Consider the following 12,082-nt stretch of genomic DNA (forward strand, 5'->3'; position numbering starts at 1 on the left):
TGCACCAGCAGTGAAGGAGTGTTCTTATTTCTCCACATCCTTTCCAGCACTTACGGCTTTCTGTTTTCTTTTTAATAACGGCCATTCTATAAGATGTGAGATGATATCTCATTGTGGTTTTGATTTACAGTTCACTAATTGTCATATTGAACTCTTCTTCATGTGCTTTTTCTCCATTTGTATTTTGTTTTTGAAGAAATTTCTATTTAAGTCTTTTGTCCATTTTTAAATTGGATTGTATGTTATTTTATTGTTGAGTTATATGACCTCTTTTATATAGCATGGAAATCAAGCCCTTATTGAATCTGTGGTTTCCAAATATTTTCTCCCACTGAGTGGGCTGCGTTTTCACTTTCTTGACAAGGTCCTTTGAACTACAAAGGTGTTTAAGTTTGAGGAGGTCCCATTTTTCCTTTTTTTTCTTTCTTTCATTGCTCATGGTTGTGGAATAAGGTATAAGAATTCACCACATACTACCAGGTCTTGAGGATGTTTCCCTACATTTTAGAAGCCACTACTTCTTGAATCAACAGGTCATTATGGGGTGTATCTCTTTATTCATCTTGGTACTGAGGAAAGACTAATAAAATAAATACCAGGAATAACTAAATGAAAATGAGGAGCTATAGCTAGCTTTTTCACCAAAATTGAACTTAACTTTCACAATATTTTTAAAGAGTTATATGAAACACTGTTGCCTCTAAAAGTACTTAGAAAGCATACAAAAATATGTGCTGAGGGATATAAACAAAATTAGAGCCCACAATTTCATTTTATCAATAAATATTAATGCAATTGCATGCATATTTGCATTGTGCCAGGGAGTTTATTTTGTATAATGTTTTCTCAATATCTGTTAACTCGGTATATTAAATTAAAACCAGTTGAGCTCTAAAATGAAGCTATTCAGTTATTTTGTAACCACTTCTGTTCTATCTTGCTCTCCATCATTTCTTTTAACATTGTTTCAGTTGACTAAGGCTGCCCATGCAAAATGCCAGAAATGGGATGGCTTTTAAAAAGGGAATTTATTAGGGTAACAGTTGACAGTTCCAAAGCTGTGAAAATGTCCAGATCAAGGCATCGTCAGAGATGCTTTCTCAACCAAGGTCAACCGCTGGTTGATCCCGGGGTCCTCCCACACTGAGTGGCGGCTGATCCTGGCGTCCTCTCTCTGACATGGCAGGGCCAGAACGATGGCTGTCTTTGCGTGTTTCTGCTCTCAGTTCACAGTTTATATAAGAGCCCAGCAAGAGGGTGGAGACCCGACCTGGACCACTCCCCACTGACGCAGTCCGATTGAAGGGCCCCCACCCACAGGAGTGGGTTAGTTCCAAGAACATGATCTGGGATTCACAAAAGAACTTCCAACTGTCACAAATACCATAGGAAAGGTTGGGATGACACCATGTGTGCTTTCGTCTGTCCTTCTTCAAATCCTGTCTCCCCCCCACTCACCCATCTGAGACTGCTTGTCTTACTCTCATTCACAGGGCAGAGGTGGCCTCTCCCCTTTCTCCCAATGTCAAAGTTAAGGAAAGTGGCCTGCGGGCAGCCACACGATGCACATCAAGCACGAAGCGCACTCCCGACGCCTGGATCTGAACTATCCCCCAGGTGCTGGGGGTCAGTTAGACCAAGACAGCCAAAGCAGCGGTCAGCACGCGACGGGGTGCTTCGCGCAGTCTAGCAGAGAGCGCTTGCTGGGTTCTCGGATGCGCGGAGAGCTTTGACAAGCGGAGAGCCGCGCTCTCTGCCTTGCTTCTTTATTTCCGTTTGCTTATTAAGATAGGCAGCATAGTGCCCTGCCCCCGAGGTGCCCACGTCCTAATCCTTGGCAGCGCCGATTAGCTAGTTTTGCGTGGTAAATAGGACTTTGCCAGTGTGATTAAATTAAGGATCTTGAGATGGGGTGGAGATTATCCTGGATTCTATGGGTGGGCCTTTTGTCATCACAAAGGTCCCTATAAGGGAGGCAGGAAAGAGACTGGAAGATGCTGTGCTGCCAGCTTTGAAGATGGAAAAGCGGGTAACGAGCCAGGAGCGCTGCTGGCCTCTACACGTTGGAAAAGGCCCGAGGGCCCCAGAAGCAACACAGGGCTGCAGACACCTTAATTTTAGCCGAGTGAAATCTATTTTGGACTTCCGACCTCCAGAAATGTAAGATAATAAATTTGCACTGCTTTAAGCCCCTTAGTTTGTAGTAATTTGTTAACCCCAGCAACAGGCAACTAATGCATATAGGTAATATGTAAAATATTAAACGCTGATTTTTCTGCGACATCTAAACACCTGTTGCAAATTTGACTAATTACACGCCAAGAAATAATTTAAGTTGTGTGAAAAGTGTATGGCTGAATCTTTTGAACATTTCATATACCTTAACCAACAAATGGCATAGAATGACATCCAAGCTCTCAACCAGACCTTCAGTCTACACCTATTGTAAAACATACATTTATTTCTTCATTTCCACACTCCTAAGCCATTAACACCATGGGTTTCATTCACGTATGTCATTGCTTATGTACCTTCCTTGGGTTTTCTTAGGACTTTCTACAATTTTGGTGAAATGATTTTGATTCCATTCATATCAGACCAAAAGAGAAAAAAAACTACTTTTTCAAACCAGCCAAATTTAGACACTCCAGGTTATGAACTATCGATTCTAGCCCAGCAGGTTGGCCTTGGTGGGACAGCCCAAGATCACCCGTGTCACTGAACCTCGTGCGCCACTTTGGTAGTGACAAAGAGAAGTGATTTTTTTAAAGTCATGAATCCCTACTGATTTTTTTTTATTTAACATATTTTGTGTCTGAGCCCTGAATTTAAATGAAGCACACAGTTCCATTGATTGCTAAGACTTTTTCTTGCCTTGACAAGGGTGATAAGATATCCCAAGTTGTTAATGAACTCTGAGTCCACAGGCCACTGTTCAAATCTCTATAAGGACAGTATTTATCTCTTAAATATCCTGTATTCAAAATCCCACATAGCCAGCACTTCTTTTTTTTTTAATATATTTTTATTTATTTTTAAAAGATACGTAGATTACATAAAAGATTACATTAAAAAAGTATAGGGGATTCCCACATGCCCCACTCCCCACACCATCCGCTTTTCCCCATGTTAACAACTTCTTTCATTAGTGAGGTACATTCATTGCAACTGATGACCACATTTTGGAGCATTGCCACACAGCATGGATTATAGTTTACATTGTAGTTTACAGTCTCTCCCACTCAATTCTGTAGGTTATGGCAGGAAATACAAGGCCCTGTATCGATCTTTGCAATGTCATTCAGGACAATTTCAAGTCCCGAAAGTGCCCCCATATTACACCTCTTTTTCTCTCCCTGCCTTCAGCATCTCCAGCGGCCACTGTCTCCACATCAATGATATAATTTCTTCCATTGCTGGAATCACAATAAGTCTATAGTAGAATACCAGTGAGTCCACTCTAGTCCATATTTTATTCCCCAATCCTGAGGATTCTGGAATGGTGGTGCCCACTCCACCTCTAAATGAGAGGGGACTTAGATCCCACATGTAGCCAGTACTTCTTATGCCAGGCATTTTGCAGGCATTAGCTCACAGAATCACATCAGGAGGATCTATTCAAGGTCACCCCACAAACCCTCTCGGTAGGTCTGTGTTGGTAGAGAGCTGACAACTCAGTTCTGATTTCCAAGAGTGGGACGGGTTTGATCAGAGCCAGCGATGAGCTTTAAGCAGTCGCCCTTGTATTCAACAGTGAAAGATCAGCTTGCTGGCTGTGGCAGGGATTCTCCCCACGACTCCAGCCTCAAAAGGATCATATCTCACCATGTCCCAAACCTACTCATAGTCGTCATCACCCAGGAAGCCTGAAAAAAATGGAGAATTCAAGGCTCCAGATCAAATCTATTAGATCTGAATTTCTGTGGATGATGCCTAAGAATCTGTATTTTTAAATCTCAACAAGTTGTTTAGGAATAATTATTAAAATCACCAAGCCCTAAGGTCCCACTCTTACTGTTGTCTTTCCCTCATATACAACATTGTTTTCTACTATCATAATCCCTATTTATGTCAAGACAGTACATTTTAGACAGACCCCTCTGCCCCAAACCTTTACTTATCGTTGGCTTAATTTTTAAATTAAAAAATATATATTCATCTGGTTCCCTTCATAGCTTTTTTAAATTGCACATTTTTTTAATGGTTTGAATAAAAATAGTCTATTTGGGAAGTACAGGGAACTTGAAAGCAAGAAAGAAGAAGGAAATGGAAAGCAGCCAATGAACAGTTCATATGAAGGCAACTTTCATTGTGTTTGTCTGTGTGTATCCACACTGCAAGTCTCCACAAATCGCAAGTCAAAAGGATTAAAATTGTATATATTCAATCATACCAAACCTAACCTCACAGAGATACTGGAAAGTGGTGTAAAATACATGACTCTGAGTTAAGGAACTCGAGTAGCAAGGTATCCAGGATATTTAGATGCTAAATTCTTTCAACCTTGATGAAATTGCTCCTAGAAACTATTCATTAATTCTCTGATATTTCTGGCCTGCTGTGTGTGGAAAATGACACTTTTTCAGAAAACATCATCTGGCAAAGTGATCTTGGCATTTGTAAGTTGTCTGGTACACACTGAATGAAGGGTTTAGGTATATGGGGGGCACCAACAGCAGCTGCACAAAAGCTAGAGGAAAAGGGAGTGGATGTAGCTCAAGTGGTTGAGCACCTGCTTCCCATGTGTGAGGTCCCAGGTTCGGTCACTGGTACCTCCTAAAAATAAAAAAACAACTCCCACTGGGGAGCAGATGTAGCTCAGGGGTTGAGCACCTGCTTCCCATGTAAGAGGTCCTGGGCTCAATCCCTGTATCTCCTTAAAAAAACCTCAAGGAAAAAGTATAAAACTTTATTTGGAGACATTTTAGAGACTTAAACCAATCAGAAGATATAGAAAGGATAGATTACTGTCTTAAATTAAGATGTAACTTCTTTAATTGAGCTATAGATACAAAGCAATAAAAATTCCAGCAGTAATTTTTTAATGAAACTTGATAGACTATTTCTAAAATTCATTTGAATAAGTGAAAAAGGGAAAAAAGAGAACATGGCTGAGAAGGACAGGAAGACTTGGCCTAGGAAGCAAGAAATGTTATTAAGAAACTACAGGGGGAAGTGGACTTGACCCAGTGGTTAGGGTGTCCGTCTACCATATGGGAGGTCCACGGTTCAAACCCCGGGCCTCCTGACCCGTGTGGAGCTGGCCCATGCACAGTGCTGATGCGCGCAAGGAGTGCCCTGCCACGCAGGGGTGTCCCCCGCGTAGGGGAGCCCCACGTGCAAGGAGTGCGCCCCGTAAGGAGAGCCGCCCAGTGGGGAAGAAAGTGCAGCCTGCCCAGGAATGGTGCTGCACACACGGAGAGCTGACGCAACAAGATGACACAAACAAAAAGAAACACAGATTCCCGGTGCCGCTGGTAAGGATAGAAGCAGTCACAGAAGAACACACAGCGAATGGACACAGAGATTAGACAACTGGGTGGGAGGAGGGAAGGGGAGAGAAATAAATAAATAAATAAAAATCTTTTAAAAAAGAAGCTACAGGAATTAAGAGAGTGTGATACCGGTAAAGACATACGTGCATAAGCCCCAGGAATAGAGCAGGGAGCTCTGAAAGACACCCACCATTTGGTATACTATAAAGTAAGAGGGGGAAAACAAAGGGCTGTTTGATAAAATGAGCTTCAAAAATTAACTGTTATTACTAAGGGTTAATCAGCAACGCATTTAAAGAAAGACCTTGATCAAACAGGGAAGTATTAAATAAAATAATTTGTTGTTGTTGTGATTTTTCTAATTAATTTATTTATTTTTATTATCTTTTTTTAAAGATACATAAAATGTTACATTAAAAAATATAAGAGGTTCCCATATACCCCACTCCCCACACACCCCCACTCCTCCCACATTGACAACTTCTTTCATTAGTGTGGTACATTCACTGCCTTTGATGAGTACATTTTGGAGCATTGCTACACAGCATGCATTATAGTTTACATTGCAGTTTACACTCTTTCCCAGTATATTAAGTGTGTTATGGCAGGACATTATCATCTGTCCCTGCAGTATCTTAAATTGCATATTGACATGACAACTAAGAAGCAAATAATATCTGACCCAGAAGAGATCCAAAACTGAAGGGGCAATTGTTGCTTTATGGACATTTTTGTGTAAACTAAAAAAAAAATTGCAATATTGACAGTAAGTCAGATAAAAGTAAATGTACATTTATTGATTGATAATTGTACTGTGATTAGTGTGGTTAGATAGGAGAATATCCCTATTGTTATGAAATATAAACTGTAATATTTAGGGATAAAGGAACATGAAGCATCTAACTTATAATCAAATGGTTCCAGAAAAAAAAAATGTGTGTTTGTGTGGAAAGAGAAAGAGAGAGAGAAAAAGGACTCAAAAGATAGTAAAGGGAATAAAGTAAAATATTTTTAAAAGGTGAATCTGGGTATAAGTGTTCTTTGTAGTGTTTTCATTTTTGCAACCTTTTGTAATGGGAAATTATTTCCAAGCAAAAATTAAAGACAAAAATTTTAATTACATGTTGATTTTTAATGGGCTTTTACATCAGTCAGGCTGAATAAACTTTAAATCCCTGGGAAATTGTCTACATCCTGAAGGAACTAGATGGAACGACAAATTCCTGTGCAATATACTTGTATAAATAGAACAGTATGCGGTTACTAAGCAACCCAGGGCACCTTCTACAGACTCTATTTAGAGACTAAGTCAAGTTTTCATTTTTAAAACCTATTTAAATAGAAATCCAACTGCACTTCAGTTCTTTTCCCTTATTTTGAAATCTTCCAAAATCCTTACCAAAGGCTGGCTTACAGATACAGATTCACAGAAACCAGCACTACCTATCGAGTGACTAGGATGAGTAGGAGACAGCGTCCGGCTCTGGGAAGAGGAGGCGTATCAACAGTGTGTACGCTCTGCTCTGGGCAACCCGGCTCTGATCGCCTGATTGCTCACGGAAGGCAACAGTCACACCTGAGGGACAGAAAGGCACACACACACATTCACACACACTCACACATACGCACATGTAGAGAAACACACACACTTGTGTAAGGCTGAGAGAGCTAGAGTTCTCCTTTCATTCACTAAAGAATCCTAGAACCATCCACAGTATCTCAACAGCAGCCAGGGCCTGTGCAAACAGCACCATGACTGAAAGCAGTTAGCAGGCAGGGGGACTCAGATGATTTAGGGTCATGTGTCAACTCGGCTTCACTGTGGTTTCCAGTTGTTTAGTCAGGCAACCACTGGCCTGATTGTGAGGGTGTATTTGGTGAATTTAAATCGTTATTTAGTTAATTGCATCTATGGCTGATTGCATCTTCAGTAAAAAGGAAATTGCTTTTCGACAATGACAGATGTCCCATGCAATCAGTGCAAGGCCTAAAGGGACAACTGATTATTTCGACAGCCAAAGAAGAATTTCTCTCTCTGCTTCAGCCAACCAGCTTCACCTGAGGAGATCACTGAAAACTTCATTGGAAGTCCAAATTTCTGATCTTCCCCACAAAATTGGAACTTGCCAATCCTCACAGTCATGTGAACCAATTCCTATAAAAAATCTCTTAACATTCATGTACATGGATATATGGAGATACGTATATATATATATGTCAGTTGTTTTTCTGGAGAGCCCTGAATAATAAAGATTTTGGAACCAGGAATGTTTCTTGAGAAACATAATCTCAAGGGTGAAGTTTCTGAGTTCATTCTAGGTATTTGAGAATTGGTTCTCTAGTCTGATTAAATTAAAAGCCACTAACAATGGAAGGATATTTTTACATCATAGATTGGAAGACTAAATATTGTGACAATGTCAATTCTACCCAAAAACTTTTTACAAATTCCATGAAATCTCAATCAAAATTCCAACAATATTCTTTGCAGAAATGGAAAAGTCAATCAAGAAATTTACATGGAAGAGTAAGGGCCCCAAATAGCCAAAGCTATCCTGAAAAAGGAAGAAGGAATTGAATATTTATTCAGCTCAAATTGGAAGAAGGAACTAAATGTAAAATCAGTACTACAAAACTCCTAGAAAAACTAGAAAGACACGGGACTCTCTTCTCTCCCAGAAAAATTACTATAGGATAGGCTGAAATGGCCTGGAAAAAAAATCTTCCAGGGCTTAGGATACCAGACAAAGGCTAGACACTGCCATAAGAGAGGGGGGTAAAGGAAAAGAATTTCAACAACAAAACTGTGAGTTACAACCAGGAGCTGCTGCTGCCAGGACTCTCCCCACACAAAGGACAGTTTAGAATTCCGAGGCCTCTGGGCTGGCTACAGACCAAGGGGGCTCCAGGGACCCACCAAGCCAGGAAAGGGGAGAGAGAGAGGACAGCCCAAGGCTGACTCAGCTTTTGACCCACAAATCTGGTCTCTGAGTCCCACGTGTGTGTCCCACGAGCCCTTCCAGGCCAGGAGGGGTCACACCATTGCTGGCACTGGGAGCCAGCTCAGGACTAAAGAGATCCCAGACTAGAGATCTGACCTTCTCAATCTCCCTATATACTACCTGGGACTGATTGTTGGGGACGCACATCCCAGGAAAGGGGAGAGAGAAGGACACAGCCTAAAGCGGACTCGGCTTTTGCCCACAGTTTGGTCTGCTGTGTACAATGAGCCCCAACAGGCCAGGGGATGCCACGCAATGGTTTGCCTTGTGAGCAAGCTCCACACCAAAGAGAGCTGGGACTAAAGAGATCCAACGCCCCCAATCTCCCTCTCTACTAACTGGGACTGATTGTTGAGGATGCAGAGGGGAGTGGAATTATTTCCTACCGGGGAAAAGGGAGGGACATGCCAGAGAAGGCTGGAGAACTGTCTCTGAGAAAGTTTGGATTACCAGGCCCTTAGATCCCAGATAGGAGCCTCTATCACACTGATCCAGGCCTTGTGGCAGCAAACACACGCCAACCAGGCATTGAACTCAGAAGACAGCCAACGAGCACCACCTGCTGGCCGAACAAGGAAGTGCATGTGAGAAAACTAAAAGTGAGAGGGGGGCCTTCTGTGCACCGCTCTCGCCGTTTTTCCTCTGCTGTTGTTGCCACAAAAGTAAAACCTGGGTTTTATAATCTATAATGGGAATTGTAGTCTGTAAACCAGCCCACTCTATCACTTTTCAGCCCCTTCCTCTCTACCTAGGACCTATGATCATCCAATTCTCCTCCCTCCCTGCCTGAATAAATTACTGGCCTAACTTGCCCCCCCTCCCAAAAAAAAGAGAGAGAGAGACCTTTTCCAGCCTTTGTGGGCTCCCTCCCCAATACCCTAGGAAGGGGGACTGCAACCCATTACTGGGTCCAGAGCCCAGTTTTAAGCAACAGATAGGGATGATCCAGGTTGAACTAAGAAAAAAAGAGCAGCAGTAACACACAGCCTCCCACACGTAAATCCTTTTAAAAGAGACAGAAATTGAACATCCGAGTAAACTCACCATCCTAATCACATGCCTAGACATCAGCAAAAAATTATGAGCCATACTAAGAAAATGGAAGACATGGCCCAGGAAAAGAAAAATATGAAAACCCAAGAAGAGATGGAGGATTTGAGATGACTAACAAGATGTGAACAAATTTCCAAAATCAAATTAATAAGTTGAAAGACAATATGGCTAAAGAGAAAAATGACATTGAGAAGACATTGAATGAGCACAAAGAAGAACTTGACATCCTGAATAGAAAAGTAACAGAGCTCATGGGAATGAAATCACAATAGGTAAGATCAAAAACACATTAGAGGCATACAACAGCTGACTCAGAATGATAAAAGAAAGAATAAGTGATACCAAAAGCAGAACAGCTGAAATTGAACAGAGAAAGAAAAGAATGGAAAAATTTGAGCACAGCCTCCAGGAGTTGAATGACAACATGAAATGCAACAACATATATGTCATGGGAGTTCCAGAAGAAGAAGAGAAGGGAAAAGGGGCAGAAAGAGTATATGAAGAAATAATAGCTGAACATTTCCCAACTCTCATGAAAGAAATGAACTACATGTCCAAGAAGTGCACCATACCCAATCAGAGTGAACCCGAATAGTCCTACTCCAAGACACATACTATTCAGAATGTCAAATGTCAAAGATAAAGAGAAAATTCTGAAAGCAGCAAGAAGAAGCAAACCAGCAAATATATAAGGGATGCCCAGTAACACTTGGCACAGACTTCTCATCAGAAACCAAGGAGTCAAGAAGACAGTGGTATGATACAATTAGGATACCAAAAGAGAAAAACTGCCAGCTGAGAATCTTTATCCAGCTAAATTGTCCTTCAAATAAGGTGAGTGTGTACTAGTCACTAACAGAAACTAAGAGGGTTAGTAAAAAAAAGAATCCATCTTGCAGAAAATATTAAAGGCAGCCTTAGAAACTGAAAGAAAAAGATAGGAGAGAGAGGTTTGAAGGAGAGTATAGAAGAAAGAATAGCAGAAAGGATAACCAAAAGAGTAAAAAGGCAGATGAAAATATGATATTCCATGTTTATGTGTCCCCTGCATAGGGGAGCACCATGTGCAAGGAGTGAGTCCCATAAGGAGAGCCGCCCAATGCAAAAAAAGTGCAGCCTGCCCAGGACTGGCACTGCACACACAGAGAACTGATGCAGCAAGATGACACAACCAAAAGAGACACTGATTCCCGGTGCTGCTGATAAGAATACAAGCAGACACAGAAGAACACACAGCAAATGGACACAGAGAACAGACAACTGGGGAGGGGGGAGCAGCTGTGCAGGAAGGGGAGAGAAAAAAATAAAATAAAAATCGTTTTAAAAATAAATAAGTAAATAGAAATAAAAATTAAAAATAAAAATAAAAAAAGAAGAAATATAAATGGCAAAAAAACTCACATGAAAAATGTTCAACATCACTGATGATTAGGGAAATGCAAATCAAAATTACAATGAGGGAAGCAAACATGGTTCAACTGATAGAGCGTCCACCTACCATATGGAGGGCCCAGGGTTTGATACCCAGTGCCTCCTGACCCATGTGGTGAGGTGGCCCATGCACAGTGCTACCACGCGCAAGGAGTGCTGTGCCATGCAGGGGCACCCACGCATAGGGGTGCCCCATGCACAAGGAATATACCCCACAAGGAGAGCTGCCCCCTGTGAAAAAAAGTGCAGCCCACCCAGGAGTGGCAATGCACACATGGAGAGCTGAAGCAGCAAGATGACAACAACAAAAAAAGAGATGCAGTTTCCCGGTGCCACCTGACAATGCAAGTGGATGCAGAAGAACACACAGCGAATGGACACAGAAAACAGTGGAGGGGGGAGGTGGGGAGAGAAATAAATAAAATAAAATAAAAATTACAATGAGATATCATTTCACACTTATCAAAATGGCCACTATTAAAAATACAGAGAACTACAAGTGTTGGAAAAGATATGGAGATATAGGAATACTTATTCACGGTTGGCGGGAAGGCAGAATTGTACAGCCACTGTGTAGAATTGTTTGGCAGTTCCTAAAGAAGGTAAATATAGATTTGCCATGTGGCTTTGCAATATCACTACTGGGTATATACCCAGAAGAACTGAGAACAGTGACACAAATAGGCATCTTCACACTGATGTTCATAGCAGTGTTATTCGTGATCGCCAAACATTGGAAACAACCCACATGTCCATCAAACGATAAATGGATAAACAAACTGTAGTATGTTCACATGATGGAATATTATGCAGTTGCAAGGAGAAATGAAGTGATAAAGCGTATAACAACATAAATGAAACTTGAAGAAATTATGTTGAGCAAAGCAAGCCAGACATAAAAGGATAAATACCACATGATTGCATTACCATGAACCAAATATATGGTGCAACATATTGTACAATTCAAAAAAAAAATTTAAGCAACAATCCCCCAAGTTCAAGGGCAAAGACCAGTGAAAAAAGATGGTCCAATGATGGGCCCTAGATACTGATGACTACACTTATGAGTCTGTGTGCTTGAAATTTCAACTAGAGCTGCAG

This window comes from Dasypus novemcinctus, chromosome 14 (assembly GCF_030445035.2).
Source record: "Dasypus novemcinctus isolate mDasNov1 chromosome 14, mDasNov1.1.hap2, whole genome shotgun sequence".
Classification (NCBI taxonomy): domain Eukaryota; kingdom Metazoa; phylum Chordata; class Mammalia; order Cingulata; family Dasypodidae; genus Dasypus; species Dasypus novemcinctus.